At 38.2% G+C, this 25758-nt stretch overlaps 1 protein-coding gene across 3 annotated transcripts in view; it reads left to right on the top strand.

Annotated features, from left to right (window-relative positions):
* The window catches only part of MIDEAS (mitotic deacetylase associated SANT domain protein), a 75954-nt gene that overhangs the window by 5383 nt on the left and 44813 nt on the right, over positions 1 to 25758 (top strand). Inside the window, exon 1 of one of the 3 annotated variants that reach the window (XM_087921761.1) lies at positions 16946 to 17515. The exons of the other annotated variants lie outside the window; for them this stretch is intronic. The gene's annotated coding sequence lies outside the window, so the exon portion shown is untranslated. Of the gene's footprint in view, positions 1 to 16945; positions 17516 to 25758 lie in introns of those variants that run through there. 3 annotated transcript variants of the gene reach the window in all.

Here is a 25758-nt window from a genome sequence, read left to right as displayed (position 1 = left end):
TCTTAAGGTTTTTTGCCTATTCACAAAATGGCTGCCATAAGGGACATTGGAGAGTTGCCATTTTTTTAGATGGCAAACTGGCATGTCTGTTATCCCCAACCTCTCAGAATACTCTTCCATACAGCTTTGACTTTCTTTTCTAGTTATGTGGGCTTCTTTGCAAATGAACCACCCAGTTACAATTCCTCAACATACTTATTTTTTTAAGGATACCTATAGGATCCTAAGCAGCCTAAAAGTGTTGTTATAAATACGATAATATTCAAAGTAACACAAGTTGTGAATTCTTTTAAGTTAAGTATTTAGAAAACAGCATTTGGCAAAAGGAACTCAGTAGGGGACATCATTGAAAATTGCCTATTTTGTTTACAGATGTCAGTAGAACATCAAAAGATTTTATTTTTCTACTTATTTATTTTTGCCCATAGACCAACAAAAAAACCCCAAACACCTTTTCTTGGACATAATAGTTGTAGGCTAGCTAGGTAATTGTATCTTGCAAGACAGGTTTGGTCCCATGAGTTGCTGAACTGAAAGTACTTTATAGGTACAAAAAATCCTACTTTATATGTGATGGCATATCACAAGGTAAGAAAGAACCTAGTCAGAAACGAATAGTTAATCAAGGAAAGTTTTGGGTCAGGGCATTATTTCCATTCAGTCTCTAAATTATGAAGTGGTACATTTTGTTGTTCAGAGGAAGTTTTGGGATTCCTTTGCTGTACATTGTTGCCCCTGTGAAAAACTTCACCAAGCAGGTGCGGTTGTAACTGAGGGCAAAGATCCAACTGTCTACTAACATGGGTACATAGTGACCCATTTACGCTTGCTGATAAAGGGCAGCTGTGTTGTGATGCCATTTAAAAAAATCAGTTGTCAAGGTAAGATAATATTTAGCCCTATGCTGAAATACAGAGTTGAAGTTCTTAAAAATGACAAAGGGGAACATTTGCTTTATGCTAGGTTGGTGTACCTCAAAAACTTGGCATAAAGCAAATTTGCATAAATTGAGAAACCAAATGAATGGGGGGGTGGAGGAGTTACTGGGTATGGCATCTAATTTTTATGACAAATGTGCTTATAAATGGTCAGAGCTTTAATTTTTAAGCAGTCCATTACTCAAACAGATTTTCTCCCTTGTCTTATGTTCAGTGCATTGTGAAAATCTCTCTTGCATTTTTTTCTGCAGATGTATGTCTAATGTGTGTGATTACCATGGCAGATAAAGAGGTAGAAGGCATCACAGCTCTACATTAGTATTTTGTGTTACATTTAGCATAGTAAATTCACCCAGTTTTAAAGCTTGTTCTAGGGCTGAGGAACCTTCACCAGCTTCAACAGACCGTATCTTATGTCCAACTTTGTTTCTAGTATTAGAGAATCCTTTTCATTTGGGGTAAGGAGATTGCATAAGTTATGGATGGCCGTTTTGATGCCATAGTAACAGTAACAGCTATTGTACCGTAGGTACGGAAGTATGTGGGAGACAGGATGCGTAACTAGAACAACTGCACAGTATGATGCTAACTGTGTGAGTGAGGCAAAAAGGGATTTTGTTGGAAAATATTTAATCAGTTTTGGCGGGAAGAAGTCCTGGTATGTTTCCAGACCTTTGGTGTAAATTGAATATGCTGTATTGGCACAATAGTGATTTCTTTATCCTGTATAAAGCAAATGCTTGGATGAAAATCTGAATTTGGAATCTAAAAAAGAGGGACTAGCACTAAAATCATCCTTCTGTCTGCTGTACTATGGAAATCAGAAGGCTATTTCTTCTCACTCCAAATGTCAGAAGAAATAGATTATGAATTGTGTTAGTTTGCATCTTAACTTCCTGGATGTTTTTGTATAATAGAGATAATAGGACTGCTAGAATGAATGGAAGTTCTTTGAAACCAGTGTTGTCCATAATCACACATGCAGAAAAACACTTTTCCATTTAAGGATGTAATATTACCAGGTGCAACTATATAAATTTAGATCTTAGATTTCATTACAGTTTCTTACACTTCACCAACTGCTGTTATATGGCCATATGTCTTGTTTAGGAATCAGTACTACTGCGTTGCATTACAGAATAATTCATTTTAAAATTTAAGTAATAAAATAAGCATCAGTAATTATGCATATGGCCAGCTTATTGTTGATTACAGAATTTGGTTTTAAATAAAGTGAGGACAGCATGGATATACCACAGTTGGACCTGTTCACTGTCAACATTGTTTGCCTTTCTTGAAATGTTCATTTAAAAATCCCACAGTTTAGTTTATCAGAATATGTTTGGAAAATAAGAGGCACAATTATTTTTTTTCCAATAAACATGCTGCTAGAAAGAAGGAATATGCTCTGGAATTTAGATATGATAAAACCGGCATATTATTTAATTTATTTTTAATGTTTAGCATATTAGGCTTAATGTAATGGCATAGAAATCATGAATGTAATGGCATTCAAGCCATCAGTAGTTTACTGTTATCTTTCTAGGATAATTAAAATGATGTAACATTTTGAAATATTTATTCTTGTCTCCAAGATAGAAACCACCAGTCTTGGGTGGGGAAAAAATACATGTATCAAGCTTTGATAGCTATTTCTTAAATGAAAAGCAGCCTTGGCAGATCTGCGAGTAGTCCTTTTGTATAATGGAACAAAAATGGGAGTTGATGGTAATTTATAAAAGGTAAAGGAGTCCCTGTGGATTTTACTCCGCCAATTGTTGCCAATTATAGGGGGAGGTGCTAATCTCTGTTTCAAGGCCATTAAGCCAGCACTATCCAAAGACTTTCCCATGGTCATATGGTCAACATGACATCACGCAGCACTGTTACCTTCTCCTCAAAGTGATAACTATTTATCTATTTACAGTTTGTATGTTTTTGAATTGGTAGGTTGGCAGAAGTAGGGTAAGGATGGGAGCTCATCCCATCATGTGGTGCTCAGGTCTCAAACCTGAGCTGCCAGCTTTCCAGCCAAGCCCAGAGTCTTAATCGCTGAGCCACCAGTGGTCATTTATGCATATGTAACTCAAAACATCTTGCATCTTTCCATGTCATAGAACCAATAATGTGGCATTATACCCAGTAATGAAGTCAAACTTTATCAGCATGGGCTGATGGATAGGATGATAAAAATGTGAGAAGAGCCATGGTGGTGCAATGCTTTGAATGCAGTATTGAAGGCTAATTCTGCTGACTGTCGATTGTCAACATTTTGGCAGTTTGATTCTCATTGGTTCAAGGTTGACTCAGCTTCCATTCTTCCAGGGTTGGTAAAATGAGGACCCAGATTATGAGGGGCAATGAAATGCTGACTCTGAAAACCACTTAGAGACGGCTGTAAAGCACTGTGATGTATAAGTCTAAGTGCTATTGGTATGTCTAAAATGTGTATATATTGAGAAGAAAGCAGATAGTAGTTATGTTAACCACCTCTGAAGGATGCAGTGCATATATTTAAAGGTTGCTTTTTTCAAATGTGATGTGCCTCATCAGTATGTTGTGGATCATATCTGCATTGTTTGTCCTGGATCCCCAAGTCATTTTTAGAACCAGCATGTAATTTACCCACTATATGACTCAAGCTATGTAATACGTTATTTAGTGTTTACAATGCAGCAATGTGTAATTGAAGTTCAGGGATTGAAGCAGTAGAAGAACAGCTGGATCGATCAATTGTTTTGGTTCCTGAATTTTAAATTAAGAAATTAAATGTCTTTTGTTACACCAATTTCTCAAGCACAGTATTTCTATCCTCATTTCTGTTGGAGATATGGGTTCAGTTAAGAAACTCATGAACTGTTGACCATAGCAGGGCAGCAGGGTAACAGGCAGTAAATAAAGAATGTAGGATTTACTCTATATCCCCTCTTCACTTATCAGTCTGACAGTCTAAATGATTGCTAAGTGGAATTCACTTTTGCCTTTTTCCCAGTCAGTTTCAAGGTCCAGGACAAGCACGGAGCATTTGGCAACTAGAGTGCAGTCACAATGCGTCTGTCTGTCTGCAAGCCTTTCTTTTTAAAAAAATATTATTTTTTATTTTTTAATATAATAATTCCATCTTCAACTGAACACTGTGTCATCTGGGTACAAATACCTTTATAAAATAATAATCAAAATTTACAGCATTATTCATTAAATTAGTATTAATGCTACAATATTATGTCTGCAAGTCTTTCTGAGGAGCTGAAGTCAAGCACAAATTGGGTCTGAGGTTGGCAGCAAGGAATCAAGGAACAAGTTATAGGAAGGGCTTGTGTGCAAGCAATCTGAAAAGCATAAAGTGAGGAAATAGATTTTCTAGGGAGGCGGGTTTGAGATGTGAGGGAATTATCTGTAATAAAATCCATGGAAAGGCTGTTACACAGAATTTTGGGTGCAGGAGACTAGTAGTTTTCTCAGAACACCTTCAACTTGGTGGCAGACAGCATGGATAGTTACACCATACCAGCACATCTTGACCTAAATTTGTGGCCACCAGAAATCTCACTAAATCAGATCCAAGTTAAAATGTCCAGCCATGTGTAGCACCTCCTTTTGCAACTTCTCCAGGGACACATGAAAGTAGCTATGATACAAGACTGCATTGTGCACCTTAAATGGAAATGTCTTAGACTGGTCTGGGTTGGACCGGAGTTTACCTGGGCAAACTATCCTGCTATTCTGGTTGGCCCCACAATGTCTGCAAAGTTTTCTGATCACAATGCTGCCCTGCTGTCTGGTGGGTGTGTTAGTTGGAGAGGGTCTAGTCCAGGGGTCCCCAAACTTGGCAACTCTAAGACTTGTGGACTTCGACTCCCAGAATTGAATTGAAAGCTATGCTGGCTGGAGAATTCTGGGAGTTGAAGTCCACAAGTCTTAAAGTTGCCAAGTTTGGAGATATCTGCTCTAGTCTATGTAAAGGAGGAGCCTTACAGCATCACACTGGATAAGCAGAGGATGCTCCAGATCTTGACTCTCCCAATCCACTGGCATATCTCCAAGCTTGCTGATTGAGCGGGGAAACACAGACAAAACACATGTTCTTTGATTTCAGCCATAGAAAAGTTGGAAGAACCAGAATTCTTTTTCTAGCCATTCAAGGAGGGAATACTGTTGAAGTCTAAAGGAATTACGTTTGAGTTGACAAGGCAAAAATTACAGAAGCAGGGAAAAGTCAAGAAACCTGGAATGTTGCAAGTGAGAAAGCAGTTAGGTGTGTGTTGAATGGGAAATAACCCTCTATTGTGCTTTTAACAAATATAGATTAAGTCCAAGACGTTGAGAAAGGTTTTAGATATACATGAAAAAAAAAGATTGACAGTATGCAATGTGCATATTTTCAGAAAATTCAGCAGTCAAGTTGTCTGAAGGAGGGGGGGATCTAAATTAAAAAAGATATAGCAATTCAGATGGAGAGCAAAACAGTGTTTACAAAGTAAGAACTATTTTCATTTTAAATTCATTGCTTAGAAGCTACTAGGCTGAGGTAACATACAATAGGAATGGAAGAAGAAATGAATACTAATTTCATAATAAAACACTTGCAAGACTATAATCTACATAACTCTCAAACGAGAATGCCTATAACTGTCATCGGTTTACTTACAAAGCCTGAAAGAAAAGAAAGGAAATGCTTTATTTGCAGTGGCTAGGGTCATTGCAAACCAGTTACCCTAGAAAAGGGAGACAAGAAATACCTGCTAGACTATATTCCAAGGTAAAGACTCACCTCACCCCAATGGGGATAAAAAGGCTAGAAAGGAGAGAGGACATGAGAATATACATGGGCTGGCAGATGGCATCTATTTTCATTCTACTGGTATTTCTAACTTCATTTTAAAAATAGGGTTAATTAAATTGTATGAACACATCAGTTTACTATTCACTTGGTCAATGAATGATCACCTTGTCTAGGAGAGGTGCTTTAAAATTTTGTTGTATATGAAGCAAAGGAGAGGTGCCTCAATTTATCAACTAAAATGTTTTATTTGTCAAAGCTGTTCTCACTAAAATGTCTCAGAGAAAGAATATTATGTAAGTGAAAATAGAGGATTGCTTATGAAAGGTTCCCTTTGGAAAAATAATACTTTTTGAATTAGCCTAGCGCCAGGCAGAAGGTAAAGCAAGAACTTCAAAGAATTTCAATCACAAACATTGTGTAACCAAGTGACACTGAAGAATAGACCCAGAGACCCAGATACAGTTTGTTATTTAGGGGACTTAGCCAAAGGACTAAAGTACCAGCCCTGTGAGAATCAGTGCAGGTGTGCATGCCAAAGGTAATGTGTAAAGAGGTATGAAAAAGAGACAAGATGAGAACTAGTTTATAGCAACATACGTTTGCCAGTGTTTATTATAATCTCATATTCAGAGATTATAGGTAAACTTGCTCAAGGAAGGTAAACTAGCTCAAGGGAAAGAGTCATACTGGAAAAATTTAAAAAATATGTGGCTCTAGTAATAAGTATGGAAGAAAATTTCAAGTATGTATAGACAATAGAGTGAATATGTAACAAGGAACATACAAATGCATGTAAAAGAGTAAGGAATTGTGCATAAAACGATAGTAGCTATTCTGCAGAACAGGATGGTATAGAATATAGGAAAAAAATAATCAGGTATATCCTGCAAGATATCATGTATATCTTTTCAGATAAAGGGATTTAGGATTAAATAGTTTTAATTCACCCATTTTTAGGTAATCCTTTCTTAGCGACTCCCAATTGGGACCGGCAACTCAGTTGCTAAGCAATGCGGACACTAAGCGGAAAATCATGTGACTGTAACTAGGCGTACAACCTTACTTCCCCTTTGGTCAGTAATCACTCATCAAAAAGATCACATGGGCATGATGTATAACTTTACCTCCATCTTCTCTCTTAACTCTCTGCTTCTCGCAAGCGAAATGTTGCAAACTACAGAAATTGTGAGCATGTGGCTGAGAGACGCTTTCATGGTCATAACTGCATGCTGGTTGCAAAGCCTCAAAATAGTGATCATGTGACTCTGGGACATCGTGGCAGTTGTAAAAGTGAGGGTTGGTCACCAAGTTACTTTTATAGCATTATAGTAACTTAAAGGCAGTTGGTAGGCAAGGACTATCTGCACTTACCAAAGAAGCTTCCAGTGAAACCCATAAATGGAATGTATACGAGCCATGGCACAGAAGGAAGCCCAGCCCAGCCCAGGGCACATAAAACTGTTTTGTTGTAATGTATCTATGTATATGGGCCAAAAGAACAGAGAACCTAGTTGAACTGCAGATGTGATGGTTAGATAATTAAAGTATGCATTATTGCCTATCTTGATGAATAGGAAAAAAAGAAAGTCATCATGAAAAGTCAAGTTTTGTTCACCACATCCAGACAAACAGTAAACAGAGACCACAAACTTTGAAGGGCAACCTCGTCACATGTCCAGAAGTTAACTATATGGCAGAGCCAAAAGGGGAAATTGAAACACCACATCTAGAAGCTCTAAGAGGCCCAACATAAGGGTTCTACTACAAAGGCTATCCTGCAATGCCAAGAGGAAGCAATTGGGGGGGGAACCCACATAAAAGGGCATAAAAAGGATGTTAGTCAGTAAAAAGAGAAAATGGAGAAAGATTGTAGAAGAGAAGGTTAAAGCACTGTATAAGAATTACAAAGTGAGATGCAGATGAGTTTTCAGGACCACGTAGGATGCAGAATAGAGTGTCTAGCCTCATAAAATAACCCTGATAGACCAAGAAATGTGATGAAGATTGCAATACAGTTTTAGCATGAGAAATATTGTGAGAGCACAGCGCAACATAAGAGCAAAACATATATACAAGTAGATCACCTTGATACAAACACTAATTTTGCATGAATAAATTAAGACATACATCTATGGGCCACTTGGATTTGAGGAAACAGGAAAGAGATCTAGTGTGCAAATTTAAAGAGCTTCTGACTAGAACAAGCAGCTAGAGAATGAAAAACTGATACATCTGAGCCAAATACTTGTCAAGCATGCACTCATACAAGGTAAGACTGATCCTTGTTTTTATGACAGGTTTGAATATGAAAAGATGGATATACACTACCAGCTATCTAGATGTAGGTATCTGTTACTGGACGAAAGATAGCCAAGAAAATAGAAGAGAAAGAATAAGGAAGCAAGCAAAGCTTATAGACACCAAATATCTCTTTGGGCAGGGAACAATGGTCAAGAAGAAACTTACCAAACTAAAATATTGCCCACCAGAAGAGATGTTGACAGATACAGTCACTAAGTTTAAGCGCTTCCCCAGATATCAACGCACAGCCTTCAAGAATTATGGATTGCTGCAAGAGCAAGACCCATGAGAAAGAATGTTGGCGGTGTGGATCCAATGGCACTGATTCTCAAGAACCTTGCAACCTACTGAGTACAATGGAGCAATAGGTATAGAGAGTTAAGCATTTACTCTATGCCCCGTTTGTTTATGACTCTCTCTGCTCTTTGTTTAAGAGATTGATAATCTAAGGTCACCTCCTTTCGCCTTTCTTCCCAGATACACATAAATAAAGCACATGCTCTTTGACCCATTCATTCATTCATTCATTCATTCATTCAAGAAAATATGACCACCCAACTCACTCATGGTGATTCTGAGTGGCATATACTAGTAAAACCCCAAATACAAAACCAATAAACCCTCATACTCTTGGAGACCACAATCAAATAAACCACTTGATAGACTCTGTACCATACTGGGGTCCCTAAGACTGCTCACAAAACCATGTATCCAGGGCTTTTCAAGAGTATCAAGATGGGGGTCAATCTCCTTGGGTGATTCTACAGTACAGGTGTCAAACTCGCGGTGTCATGTTGCCTCACAACATTTTTCCCCTTTGCAGAGCTGGGGCCTATGCGTCATGTATCTGGCCTGTGGGCCGCCAGTTTGACACCCCTGTTCTACAGGGAAGGAGCCACCATGGACAAGATCCTTCTTCTACTACCGTAGATGGAATCTCTTAATAGAGGGGACCCCTTAATAGAAGAGTCACCTACCTCTTTAGGTAGATTGTATTAAGTATGTGTTAGGCTTCGCCTGTCTTTGTACAGTACATGTAAAAAATATCATTTCTGTCACTATTATTTAACCTATTTCACTAATATTTATCTGATTCTTGGTTTTAGGAATACTTTCATGTGCACATGAAACGTAATGGTTTAATCTTCAACCATTTCTACTGTGTGGCTTCTTACATTTGCAGAATGAAATTATGCAGATAGCCTAAGGCTCTTTTGTAAAAGAATTCAACTTGGGCAACAAGTTGGACTTCTGATACTGTGGCTTCAGATTGTATGAATATTAGTAGCCTAAATCGGGGAGGAAATGAGCTGAACAATTTTTATGAAGAGGTGTGAGTGTACAGAATTTATACATAATAAATTGTTACCTTTGTTTTGGTTATCTTTGTTTTTATAAAATAACACATTTAAAGTTTGAAGATCCTAAAAATAATTACAGAATGTTGTTAGAATAAGACAGTTACCAAGTGTCTGAATTTTGAGCACATGACCACTGGAAAAATGTCTGAAAAATGATCATAAGTTATTTTTTTCAGTGCCATTGTAATTTCAAAGTTGAGGACTACCTGTAAAAAGTGTTCTAGTCCCAAAAGATATTGCCTTACTAAGAAAATTACATTATCCTACATTCAAAGGCTTCCACTAAAATCTTTTGAGGCTGTGAATACACTATTTTAACATGCAAAGTTTTCAGTTCCATGTTGTGGATTCTGGCTGTCTTGTTTTGAAGGCAACACTTTCTCTTGCAGCTGTTTCTTCAGTCTGAAATCCCTTAGCTGATTTCTTTTTCATCTAATCACACTCGGACTTTCTTACATATATTTCTCTATATTGCGTAGGTCCTTTTGCTGTTTTTTTGCAGGGAGAATATCTGAAAAGGCTGCTGCTCATAAAAATATGTGTAAAAAAATCTTTTCAACCTTCCTATCTGATTTTTTCCCCAGCAATATTGTTAATTAAGATTAGGCAGCAGAGAAAGAGATAATAAAAGCCAATAGTTCTTAAACTGAGGTTAATTACCTCCAAGGGGTAATTTTAGTATATCTTGGGAGTAATTTGTAATTGCTTGCTTGTGAGTTGAGAATCCAATTTGGAACTGCTGCCACCAGGACACTTGTATAAAATAACAGAGAGCATGTGTATAGTTTGAATCCTAACATATCACACATGTAATATGCTTGCAAAACACTTAGGAAATACAGAATCATCATGCATGCTTTTAACTTTATGTACCATTTATTTAATTACAATACTCTGCTATTTGCAACTTTTCTGAAACCACTTGTTCCTAAATATGTAAGTTCAGTTTTTGCTGGTATTAATCATAGTGCATTATACATTTTTTCCAATGTAGTTTTCCCCTTAGATAAAATAGAATCTTTTAAAGAAAATACTGAGTTTTAAAGCCACCCCCCGGCTATGAATAAAACCCTCACCACATTGCAACTTTGCCATTAACATCATCTTCTAGAATTCCAAACTAGTCTGCAAGTTTTCTTCCTATATGAACAACAGCCTCTATATACTTATATTTAAAGTAATTTATATAAATCATTTTGAGATGCAGAATGTACTGCATATACATTAAATTAAATACAATATCAAAAAAGGATGACAAATATTAGGAAAGGAAAACCAATTTATGACGATTGAGGAGTCCTGGGGTCATGTGATCATTTTTTGTAACTTTCTGGCAAGCAAAGTCAATGGGGAAGTTAGCTTCACTTAAGTATATTGCTAACAACTGCAGTGATTCACTTAACAACTATGTTAAGAAACAACTATGGCAAAAAGGTTGTAAAATGGGGAGAACTCACTCAACAAATATCTCATTTAGCACAATTTTTTTTGTGGCGGTTATTAAGGAAATGTGATGGTTGTAAAATGAACACTGAAGTCATTAAGTGAATCCATTTTTTGCCATAGGGCCTTTTTTGCCAGAAAACAGTAAATGCAGGTTTCTGGTGGGAAAATCATCATAATTTATAGTCATATGACTGCACGATGCTGCAAATGGTGAAAATTTAGGTCAGTTGCAGAGCGTCCAAAATGTAGTTACGTAACCATGGTGGGGTTCTAGATGTCACAACTTCAAATCCAGGTCATAACTCCCTTTTTGGGGTGTGTGTTGTAACTTTGAACAATCGCTAAAGGACTGGTCATGAGAACTACTTGTACCAACGCAGTAGTTCTTGCAACACATTTCTAAAAGTATGTTAAACAATATAAAAATCATGTTTCAGAAGGTTGGATAATATGTATGTCATTAAACTTTGAAAACATGTTTAGAAAGGAAAATGTATTTTTGGCAACTTTGTCACATTAAAAAAAACTATATTAGTTTATTAATTACATCTTCTTTTAAGAGCTACATTCTGGTAGTGAGTAAAGCTTGAGCCAAAGAGAGTAGGCCTTCATTTCTCTGTCATTTTTACTGTTTTGTTTCCTTCTACATTTCTTTACATTGCAAGGAATCCAGCCTTTTAGTTTTCACAGGCATCTTAACTGATCATTTGCAGAGAACACTTAAATTTAGGCTGAAGGACACACAAATTTAAGCTAATGATAAAAGATTGCCTGCTTCTGTTTTAGTAGAGGACTTAAGTACTCTATTGCAGATTTGAAAAGAACAGTTGCAAAATCTTGCAAAAATGCTTCCTGTCTCTGCTTTTCCCCTTCTGCTGACCTCTACAGTAGTTGGATTGCTTTAGACAAGAACTGTTATTTTAATGGAAAGTGTTGAAAAAAAGAGGGGGGAATGCAATCAAAATGAGGCACATTTCTAATCTACCATTTCTTTAAAAATTAAACTATCTTTTGTCTAAAATGAGTTACTCTTGCTGCAAGTTGTCCTTGACTTAAAATCACAATTGAGTCCAAAATTTCCATTGTTTGGTTTTGCTCCATTTTACAGTCTTTCTCGCCACAGATGTTTAGTTAGTAATATGGTTAAGTGGTTTCATTTTGATTGCTTGTCAGGTCACAAAAAGTGATCACATGACTCAGGATATTGTAGTTGTCTTAAATACATGCCAGTTTGCCAAGTGTCCAAATTTTGATCACATGATCATGGGAATGTTGCAATGGTTTTGTGAAAAAGGGTCATAGTCACTTTTTTCAGTGCCGTTATAACTTTGAACAGACACTAACCAAATGGTTGTAAGTCAGGGACTCCCATTATTTTTGAGTTGTAGCATATACTCATTACCCTTTGACTCACAGAGCTGTTTGGAAATGATTTCTAGAGTTCAGCTGAAGACGAAGGGAGAATTTACCTGGATTTTCTAACTAATTTTTAAAAAATTCCAAAGAGGATTTTGTGTTTGGTATAGCAATTGCTACACCTTACTCTCAAATATTGTTCAACTATAAAACGCTCTCAGATTCCTTTCCTTAAGAGAAGCAATAAAACTTCATGGGGGAGAGTGGTAAGACATTATTGTAGTAAATTAGTTTTTATTTTTTATAAACCACCTTATTGCTTCAGCTAGTCCATCTAACTTAGCCACTTTTGTGGATTTTGAGTGCATGGGCTGCTTTCTCACAACTCACTGGAGCAATGAAGAATAATCAGTTTTAGGGAATACAGTAAATGCCAATGGTTGGTCATACCATATGGTAAGATCATACATCTTACCATACAACCATTAATTACACTACAAGTAATAAGGGAGGGAGATGAGCCCAAAGGATGACAATAATATTTGGGTAAGTTCATCAGTTAAGCTGGGATTGCCCTTTGCTGTATAGAAAAGGAACATTAAGGTGCATTATATGGAACTGATAATAACAAAACAAAATATCCCATACATTTAGAGAAAAAAAATGTGTCAACTCATGCTTAATAAAAAAACTGCTGTTTCTATTTAATGGAATGCATTTTATTTCTCTCCAGCATCCTTTTTTTCCCCATTAATATTTTGTACTTTGTGCTTTTTTGTACTTTGTGATTTGGTTTGGGAGGCTTCCTTTTTATTTTTGCATTGAAAAACAAAACTAAGTCCTAAAAAAAAAAAAACATTTTCTGCAGTTCTTGCTTCCGTAAAGTTCCAACTTGATTGCTTTGTAAGAATGAAAGGAAGGAAATATTTTTTTATGGGGCAGACAACTGATCTGGAAACATACAGATGCTTGTGGTTGCCTGTAACTAAATAATTATCAGGTAATTGGGATTTTCACTCAAAGTAAACCGGTTTTCACACTATTTTTCTTATATGTCCATGAACTAAGTATTATTTCAGTGGGCTTGGAATCTGTGTTGCCTCGTTCATTTCACTTACTAGGATGTTGTAAACATTGGCTTTGATTCAACAAACGCTTGTTTTCAGATACTAATTCTAGTGTCTAAAAGATTTTCCAAGTTTATTTTACTCATACTGTGAAGTTCTTGCATACATTAATAATATGAAAATCTTTTAAACACTTGTTCATATTTCTTGAATTATGGATTTTTTCCTGCCTAAAAAAATAGTAATACTGTATTTGATTAGGCAGGCTTCAGGATTGACTTCTTTGACTTCAGTTGCTTTTTTTTAATGTGTTGACTTCTGAAGTTTGAATAACTCAGAACTTCTACATAACTATGTAATATCCTTCTGAAAAGATACTATATAAGAACAAAAGGAAGACTTTAGAAAGATGAACTTTTTTCTTAAGCTTTTAGGTATTTTCTGTACTCTCAGTTGATTTCCAAGTGGGCCATTCCATATCAGCTACTTCTAATTCACTCAAACTGACCTCAGCTGTTTGCATGGTAACTTAACCCCTCTTTTGGCATAGAGGTAGTCCTTGACCACAATTTTGGTCATTATGTCTTACAATTATAACTCAAGGCACATGACCGATCTTGATTTCATAACTGTTATGATTATTGTAAAGTGAGTCACCAAGGTCATTAAGTGAACCATGCAGTTGTTAAACAAATACATTCTTCCAAATGAGAATTTTTTTTGATAGAAATTTGCAGTTGTGACCACAGAACACTGAAACTGGTTGTAAATGCAAGCCAGTTGGCAAGCACCCAAAATGCAATCATGTGACTGCACAGTGGAGGACAGTTGTAACTTTGAGGATGGATCATAAGTAGCTTTTTTGAAATCTGTTGCAATTTGAAATGGTTGTTAAATGATCAGTCATAAATTAAGGACCACTTGAGATCCCACACATCCCTAACCTCTTAGCCTCTCAGAATGCCTTGAAAACCTGGCTTTTCCCACAAGTGTTGGCAAAGAGTAATGCTAGAACCCATTAATGTTTGTGGATATGTGGAATATATATTGGTTTGGGGGATGCCAGGAATTTTTGTGAAGGTTTTCATTTTTGGTACTGTTTTTAATGTTATTTGTAAGTCACGCAAGATTATGTTGCTTTGAGTGGATGTGTCTACAAAAGTCTTTTAAATAAATGTTTTGTGATCAGTCCAAAAGATCTCTTACTGAATCTATTCAAATTCTACTATTTGCAATAATAGCACAACCATGCAAGTATTTTCTTATGGAGAGAATTTGTGGTCACTAGGAATCAAAAATGACTTGATGGCACATAATCAAATCAGTCCAGGTATTAGCCAATGTATTGGAAACTGATTAGTGATTCATTGGTAATAAAAATGATCTAGTACCCTTGAGATTTGTGGAACTTACACTCCTTGTTTTCTAACAGATATGTCCAAATATTAGATAGCGGCTGTCAGGTTGCTTAGTGTTCCCAATCTGGTGCCCTTCAGATGGGTTGGCATAGCAATTCGGCCAGTTTGGCCTAATGCTTAAGGCACCAGGGTAGAAACTGGGAGTTCTAGTCCTGCCTTGGGCATGCAAACCAGCTGGGTAATTTTGAGCCAGTTATTATCTCAGCCCAACTCACCTCATAAGGTTGTTATGGGGGAAAATAAGAGGAGGAAGGAGCAGTATGCATGTTGAATGCTTCAAGTTATTTCTAAAATAATAAAGTTGGGATAAAAATCAAGCTCAACCAACCTTGCAGGGTTCTTGTTGTGCCTGAAAAGAGGCAGAAGGTATATTGGATATGTTCGCTACCTTGAATTATTTGTAAAAATAATGAAGGCAGGATGTAAATAAACAAATATCCAGATTTTTCCATTCAAAATACTATAACTTGTAGTTTCAAGGCATCTGGAAGGTATCTGGCTCAGAAAAGATCATTTCAAAATGGTAAATTCAAATTCAGAGCTGCTCTGATCTCTTCTAATTCACAGAGTTTATTGGAATTGCATAATTTGAAAGCTCCAATGCTTAATTTGTTTGAAAGAGATTTTAGTACAGGAAGCCATGTGCTTGGCACACATATTTGGTTTTTTTCCAAGCAGAGGAATGTGGGGAACGCAAATGCAAGATAGTACACGAGAGTACTTTCTCCTCAAGAGTTTTTAGAACTGTTTTGCTTTTCCTAGCCAAAATTAGCACTGTTTTGTTCTAAAATTTCCTTATGCTATAGCACCATATATCTTCGGTTTCTTCCTTTGCAGTGTTTGTTCTTTTCTTGCACTGGGCTACTGCAACAGCAATCTGCGACCTGAGCAGGATACAAACAGATGTTTTGGGGTGGGGGAAGAGAGAAAATGCAAAGAATTTGAGGTGCAGGGCCAAAAAAAGGGCCAACTGTATTAATAGAATAGATAGAATTCTTTATTGGCCAAGTGTGATTGGACACACAAGGAATTTGTCTTGGTGCAAATACTCTCAGCATACATAAAAGAAAAGATACATTCGTTAACCACTTAGACGTGGCAAATATGAATAGCTTTCGTTTATACTTGTCATAAAAACACCGAAGTTGTTGCTCAAGAACCACCCATGAATCCCTGCAGAGCCGCTAGGAGGCCTTACTCTCGAACTTAACACTCAAAATTACGATCCTTCCACTCCTTGCACATTTTTTCCCCTTCACGCCTCCCCCCTTTTGCATTTTCTTAGGTCGGCATGTCTAAAAGAAAAAAAATATTCCAAAGAATACCAGCTGATAGAAAATGTGGCATTTCCGAGAAGGAGCTGGTTTCCTATAAACCAGGTGCAAAAAAATCTGTTTCATTTGAGATCGATAAACCGAGCTCTCCCTTACATCTGCCTTTGCAACTAAGTCACGCTCCGCGACAAGACGACCCTGCGCCCCCGACTCCCTCGCTTTTGCGCGGGGAAGGACGACTGGAGCTCCATCGCACGTGTTTTCTTGGGGGGAGGGGAAATGAAACTGCGCTCGTCAAACGTGCAAAATCCACACGTTTTTACGCGGCTAACCCGAAAGGAGTTTGTTGGCTTCCTGTTCTTTCTCTTTTTTTTTTTTTGCACTCTCGCTCTCTGATTCCCCCTCCTCCACCCCCGCCCGCCCGAGTTTTCAACTTTCGATAGTTGCTGTGATTTGTTTCCTTGCCTCTGGCGCCTTCCGAGTGCGCAGGAGTTCCTGGCAAAGCGTATACGGGTGGCCCGAGAAGAAATCGGGAGTAAAAAGTATCTTTTCCAGCAGAGAGAAAGTCAGCGCTCTTCCTGGCAGGGCAGCGTTTCCAGTAACGTGATCAAGCTCTTCCCGCTGACCTTCTGGCTCGGTTGGAGATGCGAATGCGCGCCCAGAGCCACCTTGCCAGCCAAAGGCTGGGCAGAGGCGCTCTCTCGCTGCCACACGCAAATTCCTTTCAGAGTTACTGGACGGCTATTAAAACAGAAGAGTGGAGTGAGGGGGGGGGGGAAAACAACACACACAAAAAAACTTTCTTCGCCTAATATGGTAACAGGAAATGGGCGTGACTTCGGCCTGCTGTAGGGTGGGGAAGCCTGAATAGCAGGCAGTTGTGCTGATGAAGTAGAAGAGCTGGTTTTACTTCTGTTGCAGAGCCGAAGTGCGTTTCTCGCCCCCCCTCCCCCCCTTCGGCAGGCGGCTGCTCCAGTTTCCTTACTTGAGAATTGTGCAACCTCTTGCTATCAGGAGGGAAGAGGAAGAGGAGGAGGAGGGTGGGGGGGGAAGAGAGAGAGAGAGAGAGAAAGATCCAGCTTCCTCTGCTGCTGCAGTTGTTTGCCGCCTTCGTCGCTACAGTTCTCCACCTCGCTCGCCCCCCCGCTTCTGTTCCCAAGCTGTGATCTCAAATCTGTGACTCAGAGACTTGCAATCCTGACACCGCAAAGTGCGGTTGGCGGAGAAGACGATTTAGCACCGGGTGTTTTTTTTTTCTCCCCTTGGAGCAGGTACACTGCAGGACTCTGCGCAGGAAGCAAAGAGAGCGAGAGGAGGTCCACTGCAAGCGGTACTCGCCGACGGCAGTTCTATACCCACCCCCACGCCTTTCCCCAAAACTTTCTGGTTTCTTTTCAAGTAGCCTTTCGAGCTCTCTTGGCGTTTGGTTGATTGCCTGGAATTTTTTCTTCTTCTTCTTTTGGCCGGGGGAGGGGGCGGAGGAAGGGAAGGGGGATTAGGACCTACGAAAGGACTGAAGGAAAGAGAGATGGGGAAACTCACCTTTTAGCCTGCTTCAGGAAAACACAGAGGTAAGTGGAGTTTTACGCCTCTCTTTAACACCCCTCCCCTCCAGCCGCCTCCCCTGCTCCCCCCAAGAAACCGCATCTCGCGTGGGGTCGGTGCCTTTGCAGCCCTGGCCCGATTTTGCAAAGGAGCAGTTTGTTTGTTTGATGGGTGGTGGTGGGGAGGCGTCGAGAGCTCTGGCGAACTTTTTGGTTGGCTTTCCGGCGTCTCTTCAATCGCCTGCACGAAGTGCGTGGCGTGGCTCTCGTTTGTGCAGCCAGGCGTTTCGGCCGGACGAGCAGGCAGGCAGTCGCGGAACCGAGGGGCTTTCCCCCCCCCACACACTTCCGAACCGGGAAATGAGATAACGGGCCTGCGGAGTTCTACTTCGAAAGGCGCCTGGCAAGGAGTCGCGGGGGAGAAAAGACCCTTCGAATCGCCTCAGCTTCCGATCGCCGCATACTTCCTGTTTGAAGGGCGTTCGCGATTCCAGTCGCTGCTACTTTGCGCGCCGCCCCCCCCCTCTCCACGCACGTTCATTTTAATCCTGTGGGGTTTTAAAAATCTGATTTAAGGGAAGGAACAGTTCAGATATGTTTGGCGTCTGTAGTAAACTGGGTATAATATTTATTTTTATTCCTCCCCCCGCTCGGGTTTTGTCGGGGTCTTCCCCCCGCCATTACCGTTTGACAGTTTTTGCAGAGAATGAGATACACCACGCTTCTCCTCAGCCGTGGGACTTCTGCAGGTCTCGCTCCTACTTGTCGATCTGATTTGTGACGGGATAAATTAGAAGGCTCCTTTATGTGGTTCCTTGTATGTCTGTCTCGGGATGGTAGATGCTTTCCACATTCGAGAAAGGGCTCGTAGAAGGAGCCTCCCCCCTCCCCCCCGCTTTTTATGTTTTTTTAATGTCTTGAGTGCATAAACTACAGTACACGACTACTTAGGCTGGAGATAGATGTGAGGGAAGATCACGTTGTTATCTGTCCACCCCACCCCTTTCTGTTTGCATCAATTTGTGCCCAGAAATGTGAAGGGGTGGGTGAAAAAGGAATGTGTGCAAAGCCCCTGGAGGGGTGTGTGTAAGAAGCTCAGGTGGTTTCTGGAACTCTGATCTCATCTTGCTTTAGACTAGAGGCTGAGGGGTTGCAGCAGTAATGTTGTAATCAAAGTCACAGTGACTTCCCAGGGCTTGTGGTTGGAGTTGTAACTGGTGACATCATCTAAGCTGTTCTAGTTCCTGTGGAAATCAATGAGAGCTTTGCTATTAAGTCGAAGAGGGTAATTGGCCCCTGCACTTGGAGCATGACATCCTCGAACTACACCTGCCTTTTAGCTTGGAGCTGGGCAACATCAATCTCTTTCCTGGTGACCTGAGAGTCAAGGTGAATTCATAGGCTATTATTGTACAGGCATTAACCGATTTGCCTAAAGAGGGATGTGTTGTGTCACAGGATGTTCCAAGTTTGTTCATGTGGGACTGTCACTCTCACAGCACCTGAACTGACTGCAATTCTCTATATACGCGCAGCTTGTGAGGGTACTTTTGTTTCTGCTTGTTACTAGTTTCACTTTAATCATTTTGGTAATAAGCCACAAGAGGCAGAGATATACAAAAGCTTGGTGTAAGTTTTTTCTTTCTTTCTATTACTTTGTGGAATTGGTAAATATGGAGGTAATAACTTTAATTCAGTTCAGTTTGGTTGTTGACCAAACACTGGAATTTTTAAGCATGATGTCATAGTTACATGGCTTTTTAAGGTTTCATGAAGCTATGCTATGAATGTGGTGGCGGAGAGGCTAGCTGGCTGGCTCGCTACCTCCTGTCCTAGAAGTTAGGTTTTTAAGACATTTTTATTCTGCTAAGTTGAATCAGTTCTCAACTGTCTAAGGGCCTGCCTATATTGCTTTAGCACCTATCAAAGTGTGTGACTCTATTTGATTTTATTTGTTTGTTTGTTAATTGCATGTACACTAAGTGCTTCTGTATCAGAAACAAATTCCTCGTGTGTTTAATTATATTTGACCAAATAAAGATTTAAATTCAATTTTTAATTTATAAAAAGTAAATGTTAGGTGGGGCTGGAAATTATCAAAGACAAAATGAGGGCCTCTTGCTAGTGCATTTATTTTTCAAGCATGTATCTGAATTCTGGAGGTCCAAAATGTTCCTGAAGAGCAAAATAAATAAACAAAATTGTAAAGTTGGAAACCAGCTATTCCCAATTTGTCTGTTTCCAATTCATTCTCTTCAGATTTGTTAGATATCAACACTGAGGGGCTATATAGCAAGCAAGATTTAAAGGATTCTAAAGCAGTACATTGAGAGACTGCTGTTGTAACAATTTTTAGGAAGTTTTCAAATTGGTTACAAAATGAATCCTAAATGACATTTTGCACAGTTCTTCTGAATGTAAACATGAAGGAAATACTAGTATTGTTTAAGAACTTTTGGTGAGGCCATTTCTGCAATCTACAGTAGCACTTTACAGAAATAAGGGTAGAATTGAGTTTTGAAGAACTAATTTTGTAAAGCCATATTTTTTTTAGGCACAATAGTACTGAAATACCATGGCTAATTCATCTGGCATATGGAATTATGAAAAAATAATACAAAGGTTTTGTTTTAATTTTTCAGAGTATATCGGTTTTAATAGGGAACTAAAACATTTTTAAAAACTTAACATTTAAAAACAAACTCACAAAAACCTTGCAAAGGCAGCTACTGTTTTCCTTTGAAATAATCAGAAATGCAAGGTTCAGTAATCTATGCATGCAAATCTCTTCCTGGATAAGGTATTTGTTTAGCATGCCAAATAACAGTACGATAGTTGAAGTGTGTATAGGCACAGACTTGGCAGTAGCTTGGAGAACTATGTCTTGTTTTGTACTAAGTAGCTTTATTCAAGGTGAGTCTTGACTTAAAATGTTATAAGAGTGTTGTTGGGCTAAGGCACGAAGAGAGCAATTAATGCTATTAGGTAAAAATAACAGATTTGAATTTTAATGGATCAGCTTCTAGCAAAGAAATTCATATCAGAGTGTACTCAAAGAATCTCAAATACAGAAATATAATATTTAGTTGTTTATGCTGTTGGAAGACTGGCTTTCAGGGAAAATTTTTGTTTCTTGATTGATGGCTTGTCGTGTCGAAGTGATAGAATGTGCAGTGTTTGCCAGATGATGGTGTCTGGTTGTTGGCATCACACAAATTGGAATGCAGAAGGACAGATTTATACTACTGTGTAAGATAAAAAATTAATTTTGTGTTTAATTTTACAGCATGTTAGTACAGTTTAGAAAATCTTAATGTGAAAAGGATGAAAGATGTAACTAACTAGACAGAATTAGATGCATAACTTGTTTTTACCCTTATTGTTCATGTAAGTAATGTACATCCAGAGAGCTATATGATCTATTTCTAATGTTGCTATATTATTTTGGTTTCATCCCTCCACTTTTATAAATGCAAAAGTCATTTGCATTGTTTGAAATATGCATAGATCCTGAGGTAACTACAAGTAGTTCTTGACTTAAACCACAATTGAGCCTAAAATTAATGTTAAGTGAGACATTTGTTAAGTGAGTTTTGCCCATCTTATGACATTTTTTGCCAAAGTTGTTAAGTGAATCAGTGAAGTTGATAAGTTAGCAACCTGTTTATTAAGTGAATCTGGCTTCCCTATTTACTTTGTTTGTCAGAAGGTTGCAAAAGGGGAATCACATGGCCCTGGGACGCTGCAGAGGTCACAAGTATGAATCAGTTGCCAAGCACCTGAATTTTGATCATATGGTGATAACTGAAAAGCGGTCATAAGTCACTTTTTTCAGTGCCATTGTAACTTTGGTCACTAAATGAACTGTTGTAAGTTGAGGACTACCTGTAATGATCTTTTGCTTGTGTGATGCAAACTTTGGCTATTCATGTACATGTAATTCTCACTTTATTGACTACAGTTGGAACCATTAATTCCATTTCTATGTGAGACGGTTAAGTGAAAAGTCAAGTGACTACACCCTAGTTATGAAGACAGTTTGTAAATTTGGACTGCAGTCATTAAGTGAATCACCTATGATTGTTATGCACAGTCACATGACTGTGACTTGCAAACTTCCCCATTAACTTACCTTGTCAGAAGCCAGGTGTGACTGTAACATCACAAATACATGTCAGTTTCCAAGTGCCCAAATTTTCCAAGTGCCTAAATTGCGATCACATGACTGCAGGGACACTGTGAGGGCAGCAAGTTCGAGAACCATCTTAACCAGCACTATTGTAGCCACAAATGGGTTGATGAATGAATGAATGGTAAGCGAGAACTACCTGTAATAATTTTCCTCATAATAGCTCTGTTACTCTTTGCAGTAAATTTATATGTTGGCTTTAAAAATAACAACTTCAATAGGCATAATTTTTAAGAACAATTGGCTTAATTTGATTTGATTTACAGCAAATTATCCTACGCTGCCAATAATGTATTCTAATGGATGTAAGGAAACATTAACAGGAGTGTCAAATGGAAGCAAAAGTTCAAAAATTCAGAGCTAAATAGCTAAATAGCCATTCTGGAAACTTATATGTTGAAAAAGTATATTACTGAGCATAAACAAAATTAGTCCATAAACTGACACCTATTTAGCATACCAGAGCAAAATAACAAAAGAAGAGTGTTGTGGTATCTTAAAGATTAATAGATTTATGGTCACTTCACTATTTATTTACTACAGTCAAATTGGAATGGAAGAATTTCTTTATTAAGATATCAAAATATCTTTCTGTTTCTGTAGCAGCGTAAAACAACATATTGACTCTGGATGGTATATGTGCCAATAATAATTGAGATGGGAACCTAGTGTACTATATTGTCTTTGTCTCAGTTAACTGTTCTTTTTTAAATGTCATAAATGTGGAGATTTACGTTCTCCTAAATCAGTTGCAATTAAGTGCTTGCATACAAATGAACTGATTATCCTTAACTAAAAGACAGGAGCATTTCACTACCCCAGCTGGCAATTCTGGGTGTTGTAACCTAGTATAGCTGAAAGTCAGCTGATGAGAAAAGAGTAGACTATAGAAATATATAAAAAGTTTTCTACAAAGGCTAAACATATCTGGAGGTTTGATGATTAATGTTGCAGTGTGTCGTATCTATTTTTTGCACTCTTTAAATCTTGATGCTATTTTATTTAATGTACAGTCTTTCAGAATTCAAAATAGGTCACAAAGTCTCAACTCAATTTCTCAAGCTCCAATATCATTGTGCCGTACCAAAATTTAAAAGCAAAATGCCAATTTTCATCAGTACAATGTTTGCTTAACTCCCATCATGTTGAAACCACACATTCCATGGTGTGTCTGTTGGGCTCAGAGACATTTCAGTTCTGCACATTCCAGTGACACTTGTCATTAGCCTAACCCTAACCCTAACCTTAAGCTCTTTAGAGGGTGCAAAAAAAAATTGATTTTGATTGGAGGGATACTCTCACTGCTGCTAGTGCTGAATCAGCTTTGCCTTCAAATTCAAGTCTAACTTACAGTGCACAAGCTTGAACTTGTCTTGTTTCTCACCTTTGGCCGAGATACTGATTTGCATGGCAGTGGAAAGTCCAAGAGGAACAGAGTACCTTTTAAGTGCAAATATTCCACTGCATTTTTGTACAGCCTGATTTCATCATGCAAAACCCCAACACACACTTTCAGGCCTCTCTGGCTTTTAGAGTTTGGCTTGTTATGCCAGTTTTTTATTTTTTGCAAGGAGCAGCAGCAAAAAGGCTGTAGGAATACGAATCTGAGAACTTTTGGCTAGGTTCATGTTATTCCAACTGCAGTTCCTGCATGGTTGGCGTATAAACACAGCTTTCTGTTGCTAGCAACTCCCTTCTTGTCAACTGCAAAAGAGGAGCTGAAAATAGCCTAGTTAACAGCTCTGTTAATTGTTAGCAACTAACTTGCTTCCAAAAGAAAAAAATGTGTAAATTTGTGTCAGAATGTGTAGGTTACTTCTTCTGGTCTTACTTGCCATATACTAGACAGCTCAAATTACAGACTTTATCCTAATGCTCAGTCAAACATTAGTATGTCTCATTTGTTAGAATTTCTGAGTTCAAGCAGTAGGCAGCTAGAACAATACATGCTATAAACCTAATTCTGCCAAAATTTGCTGCAGTGCTTCCCTTTATTTACAATGCTCCTGACTGGGTGTCTGCAATGTATTACTCATATGTAACAGGAAGCCAGATTTATTACTACCAAGCAAATGTCCTGTTAGGTGCTACTCTGTTACTCCAATTTAGCTCTGCTCCTCAGAGCAACTGCACAAATCTAGAACTCAGCAGGGTTTGTTTGCTTTTGCATGCTAACCAGGACCCTGGTTTAGTTACTTTCCTGATAAAACAACATTAAAAGCCAGGATTTGTTCTTAGCCTCTGACTGGCTGTTCATCTCCTGGTTGATAGACTTCCTGATTTTAGTTTGATGTTCCTGCAGATAAGTTAAGCAACTGAGCTGCATGTCTTAGAATGTCTGCTTCATAGCCTTAAGCTAGGTTAGTAATTTAAACCAAATACTTTATATAGACATCTTTTTGCAGCATAGTTCTGATTTTCCTTACTTACTTACATGCCTCATCAAAATGTTTTAAGTTATTAAGAACAATGTGTATTCATTCTTTTTTAAATTCATGATTGTCCTAACTTCTCCCAAATGTCACTTATGAGTTGTTTGTGTTAAACAATTTGAGAGTTCTGTACACTTTTAAGACTGCTGTGGATTTTTCTTCTCGCAAGAATGCCTTTTACACATCTGCTGGGTTTTTTTTTTTTCTTCTCAGCTATTGCTCTTAAGATTATCTTCAGCCTCCTTTACTCTTTGAATACTCAAAGCAGAACAGTGTCCACCTCAATGGATGAATACTTCCTTTAACAGACGGTAGCAGGGAGCTAAAGGCCATTTAAAAAATCCTAAGTGACAATTACTTTAGGATATGAATAAACAGTGATTATAAAAAGAGACTAGAGGAAAAGGAGACAATAGGTTTCACTGACCTATCATTTTACAAATACAGAGTCCTTTTGGGTATGTAGCTTTCCCCAACTTCCTGTCTTCCAACTCCCATAATTCTCCACCAGCATGGCAATTTGAGTCCCACATTTTGAGAAGAAATAAGGCTGAGAAAGGCTGGGATTTCCTCTTACGATGCTAAATTACATTTACTGTTATTTTGACCTCTAGTTCTGCCCTTAACATCTTTCTGGTATTGAATGCCAGTTGCCAGAACATTTTGAAGGATGGAAAAGGAAGACAGCGTTGGCCAGAGTAACTGCAGATTGAGGTGCTTTCTCCCTTCTTTCAAAAATAGGCTTTAGGGTTGGACTGTCTTTTATAATAGTAATATACTATTCTCCCATCTGTCCAGAAATGGATATTGTAATGATAGGTCACTTTCCTCCCAAGATTTTTTTCTCTTTTTTAGACTAAATTACACTCTTGTCATTTTGTGGTATTCTTCTAACCCAAGTACTAATGAGAATCCAACTCTGCTTAGCTTTCTATGATTGGCTAAGATCTATTGGGTGTGTCCTATGCTGTGTTAAATCTGCACTGATTCTTCATCCAGATGCTTAATAAAATCTTTAAAGTAAGGAGTAACTTGGATTGTGTTAATCGCTAAGTATTTAACTTTAGTTTCAAGTTATCTGTGTTTATATTACTGTTAAGTTTTGGAATTCCCTGGACAAGAGCAGGAAAATCAGCCAGCTTATCCATAATGAAGTCTGTTTCTTCTAAACCAAACTCAACAAAGGCTCGCAGGCATTGTAGATACGCATTGACCGTGCCAGTCTTCTCAACAAGCATCTTATATATAAATGTTTTGGACCCAAAGTCCGCTACTTGCCAGTATTATAAGGAATTATGAAACTTGTACAACACATCTGAAGGAGGTAGCTCCAAGAAGGGTTGACTTCATTATATTAGTGCAATTTTTTTTAAAATCTAAATTTAAACTAATGGCATTTCAGTTGTTTGTGATATTTCTCAGTTGTCCTTGAATCAAGAGGATTCTAGTTCAGTGCACAACGGATATAAAAAGAACCTATTCACACTATACATCTGTTCTTTTTTAAAACTATAAGCTGAGAACTCTCAAAGAGAACATTTCTGAGCCAGGGTACCCCTCAAGAAAAGACATGGTCCTTCAGGCAATAGGCTCAAGGCTCAACTTTTTTATGGCGTTATAATAGCAAAATTCAATTTCTACTGAAGCCA

Source organism: Pseudonaja textilis, chromosome 1 (assembly GCF_049901715.1).
Source record: "Pseudonaja textilis isolate UNSWEBS1 chromosome 1, rPseTex1.2, whole genome shotgun sequence".
Classification (NCBI taxonomy): domain Eukaryota; kingdom Metazoa; phylum Chordata; class Lepidosauria; order Squamata; family Elapidae; genus Pseudonaja; species Pseudonaja textilis.
The sequence above is the reverse complement of the archived record's forward strand: the minus strand, read 5'-3'. Positions and strand labels throughout refer to the sequence as shown.